This window comes from Benincasa hispida, chromosome 2, assembly GCF_027475165.1.
Source record: "Benincasa hispida cultivar pf3 chromosome 2, pf3_genome.v1.1, whole genome shotgun sequence".
NCBI classification, from domain to species: Eukaryota; Viridiplantae; Streptophyta; class Magnoliopsida; order Cucurbitales; family Cucurbitaceae; genus Benincasa; species Benincasa hispida.
Window position 1 is genome coordinate 66962209 of NC_143479.1, and position 4634 is coordinate 66966842.

The window sequence follows — 4634 nt, forward strand, 5'->3', positions numbered from 1 at the left end:
ATGAATTTATCCACCAAAATTTGCAAAACAATACCAGAACCAGACTTTCATAGAATATAGCTTACACCAAAGTTATCATTTCTCTCATTCACAAATATCAATTAGTACTAATTCCATGAATATTTAACACCGAATACCCCATGAATACAAAAAATATATTACACTTAAATCTTCCAATAATAAACAGATCATGTCTTCCACCTATAAATTTATCCACAAACAAGAATCACAATACCAAAATCAGACTTTCATAGAATACTTACACCAAGCCATCATTTCTCTCATTCACAAATATCAATTAGTACTAATTCCATTCAAAAAGATCATGGTTAGATAAATTTACATTCATTCTAAGCTAGCATTTACATTCTATTGAGACAAAAAACAAGAATTACATCCTTACACAAATCGGCCAATAAAACTTGCCCATTGGGTCCAAATTACATCGATCTCTCCTTGCGTATATGCAGCTTTTGTATTGAACTACAAAAAGGAAAAAAAAGATAAATTCAACATAAGTTTACGTCCATTTATTAAATTAAAGCTACTACTATATAAAAAAATAAATAATTTACGTACGAGGCTAGTAATAGGAGTAGTAGGATTATGCACTATTTCGTGTATATATTTTTGCACATAGTACCCGCATCCTACAGAATCTAATTGACGAGGGCACTGCATATAAAGAAGTTGAAAACAATTGTTAACTTGTTATAAAGAAGTCAAATGAACATAAATTGTTAAAAAATGAATGCAAATTTATCTTTACAGGTTTCCATTTTGGAGAAGACCAATAGTGTTGGAGATCGTGCTTGACTTGCCATGTTTTTAATCCACTAAATAGTTTAAAAACATTAGTTAAACATAAATACTTCAATTAAGAGCTAAGAAAGTTCAATTACACTTACATATTTATAACTCCATGAAAATCCTCTTGAACCTTACTTCGAAGAGAGTCCAAAACATAAACACAATTTTCTTGTAGATTGATTACAATCAATATCCAATGATAACTATAATAAGCAACAATTTTGAAATATTAGTACATGTATAATACAAATTAAAAATAACTTAAGAACTTGTATCTACTTACTCTGTGTTATATGGAATGAGGACTAATTGGTCTAAATTAGCCAATTCTAGTTGATTGGCTAAATTTTTGGATTGGATATCTTGAGACTTCACATGTGGCGATATTCTTGCTTGATCAATTTTAAAAAAAACTTCTTCATAATATCACAACCACATTCATCCCAAAGATACCTAAACAAAGTAAAAGTTATTATTTATCAACATGAAACAAAGTATACATGAGTGAATCTAGATGAGTAATACTTACGCAATGTATGTCAAAATACACATGTAGCCTATTTCAACCATATTGCAATATTGGATCAGATCATCGCGGCCTAAATAAATAAATTTGTCTCTTCCAAATATATGCTCGTCCAAATTTACGTTAGTATATTTGGAGAACTGGCTTAAGCTCTTAATTGGTGAATGATCCTACCATAACCAAAGTTACAAAAATTCAAAGTAGGAAAAATAATAAATAACCAAACTCATATACTAAAAAAGAGACATACTTTTTTCTCATCAACCATAACTACAAGTTCACGAGGCCATTTTACGAAGTTGCCCATTGCTTGCTTTAAGAACTCTATTTTACCCTTCACAGGAATTGGTATAGGCAAATCTTCTCCAATGACAATGTCAATCAGAACTTTAACAGTTAAGCATGACACATCATCATCAAATGCTGTGGCTACTGCAACAATATTATCTACAGTTCCTATAGCCAAGTGGCATGGTGTCTCCTTAACAAATTTAAAAGAACTTATGTCATGCATGGTTAAGCACGTACAATATGATTAAAATTTAAAAGTCACAACAAATAAATTACCTCCAAATCTTCTTTAGACATCTTCTCAGTATCTTCTTCAGATGCACTTAGTGCAACACTTCCAATTGATGTTTTGGACTGATGAGATTGTTTGCTGCGAGTTCTTTCTCTTGACACTTTATCATGTCGAACATTTTTTTTTTACTAGAGCCTCCTTCAATTTCTTGGCTCATAGAGGGCTTTGGTTTTGCTAATTTGAAATATTGAGAATGGGAAACAAAATCATCCATTCCTCTAACATGTCCCCAATGTTCTTCCATACTCAATGCTTCGGTGAGAACATCTTCACCTTCATGAACTTCAGTCAATTTATCTTGTAAAACATATTACAATTTTCACACAATATCTATATCATATTAAACTTATATATATGTCATCTTAAATTTTGCATAATATATACTTACAATCCGATTGGCACATTCTCGAGTAACTTCATTAGAGTATTCATTATTCTTTCATTTTCTTGCTTCTTTCCATAAAGTCGCCCGATAAGAAGGGTCATTCGATAGGTTCTACATGACATACATATTTAATTAGCATAAACATATTAGAATAAAAGATTTAATTTAAGTCGAATAACTCACTAATTCTTAGGCAAGATTTACGTAGCCTTTCCAAGAAATATGGTGATTATATACACATTTCACACGTCTTTCTTTTTGAAGATGACTGTTTTCTGTACAACAAATCTAGTTGAAGTTACCTATCAAAACAATGATAATGTTGACATGTAATTTATTGTGAATGACTTACCTCCCATTCTTCACTCAATCATTCATTGACGAACGATGTCCAATGATCTTGCTCTATATGAGAATATTGTTGGGGTGGAAATTACAAGACCGAGGGTTCATCCTTAAATGGAAGTATGAACTTTTGAGTCAACGTTGTCTTGAAAGTTCGAAACTTCCTAGATGCAGACATTAGTATACAATGTTTGGACTTAGAGTCCACATTGAACGACATCTGCACAATGAAAAAAGTAGTTAACAATAAACTAATAAACTACTATGCACATGAATTAAAAGTTTAGAAAACATACCGCTACACAATCAAAAAGTTTGTCTTTTAAATGGTTTGGAACTTTTTTCCAAGAATCATACGTTATAGAAATTTGTTTTCAAACACAAACTCCTATATAACTCTGCATCTTCTTTGCTCCAGATCCAACCGGTTGTCCATGTTCATTATAATCGATAGTCAACCGTTGGCCAGATGTCCTTATTGGTGCCAACTCAGACATTGTAGTTGGGCCACGTGGTATACTTATTCTGCTATGTTTTTGTGGGATCATATTTCTATCATCCTCGCTGTTACTTGTTGAAGTTTCCATGTAAATCTGCACAAAATATATATATATATATATATACTCACATAAAAAACATATAATCTTAATATTTAAATACATATAACTATAGTAAATGACATACCATGTTTAATACATTATTTATCAACCCATCGACCCTCACAATCATGTCTAATGTATATGGATGTTGTATCATCAATCTCAGTAAATGTATCAACATTGGGCATTTTCCAATACAATTGAGGTCCACTATAGTAAACCCAAACTCGTCTGTTTTGACTCCAGTTCTATTCTCAACCCAATTACATTTGAATAAAATAAATGATAATCCATGATGGTCAAGCTCCATATTTCTTGTATTACACCATAAAAGGTCATATCTGACATGACGGGCCTTTTATCCTTAGCACTAGAGACTTGCATTGCGGTAGCCGTTATAGTAACTCCAATATTTTGAACCCTTCTAAATCACCGCGATTCTTTATGTGATAGTAGTAACCATTTACCACATAACCAGAATATTTGCCATAGTTGGACAAGGCCCATCAGCTATTCATCTCAAAGAAGGCGATATGGAATTTTTGGGAACTTCGAGAGCTAGTGCAACCTATGATATATTTCATAATATTTTAGTAGTTAACATTTAATTATACATTAAATAGTAGGTCTCTAGAGATTACCTGTGTGGACAACCACCGATTGAATGTACGATTATGCTCTTCTTGAAGCCACTTTCTACTTTTATTTTTCCCAGAATTCAACTTAGAAAAAATATCCATATGTTGCCTATTATAAATGACAAAGTTAGTAGATTATTGAATAATCAAGTAACCTCAAACGAGAATAAGATGGAGATCTACATACTCGACATAAGAAAGCACATCATTTACATTTTGAATGACATAAAGATGAGCTTGATCCAACTCATCCTTACTCGATCTGATAAAAGAAGCAGCTGACAATCCTCTATCAATGTTTGAATTCACTTTTTTTTGTTAATGAGTTTAGCCCAATAGAATTAACACCATATACAAATTCAGAACAAAACTCTATAGTCTCTTCAACAATATAATTTTCTCCAACACATCCTTCTGGTCGATTTCTATTTCGTACATAAGTTTTCAACACTTTTATGTGTCGTTCAAAAGGATACATACACCTCAAATAAATAGGTCCACAAAACTTAGCTTCTCTTACGAGATGCACTACAAGGTGTACCATTATTGTGAAGAATGATGGAGGAAAATATTTCTCTAAGAGGCATAGGGTGACAACGATATCCTCTTGCATACCCTTTAACTGAGATGAATCGATCGCCTTGCAACATATAGCATTAAAGAAGAAGCATGGGTGAGTAATTGTAAGTCTTACATGTTTGGGTAAAATATCATGAATGGCTACCGGTAATAATTATTGCATAAGAAC

The 4634-nt window shown here is 32.1% G+C and overlaps 1 pseudogene; it reads right to left on the reverse strand.

The window, feature by feature from the left end:
* Window positions 1–399: 399 nt before the first annotated feature.
* On the reverse strand, window positions 400–3197 carry LOC150038101 (uncharacterized; annotated as a pseudogene).
* Between the last annotated feature and the right edge of the window lie 1437 nt (window positions 3198–4634).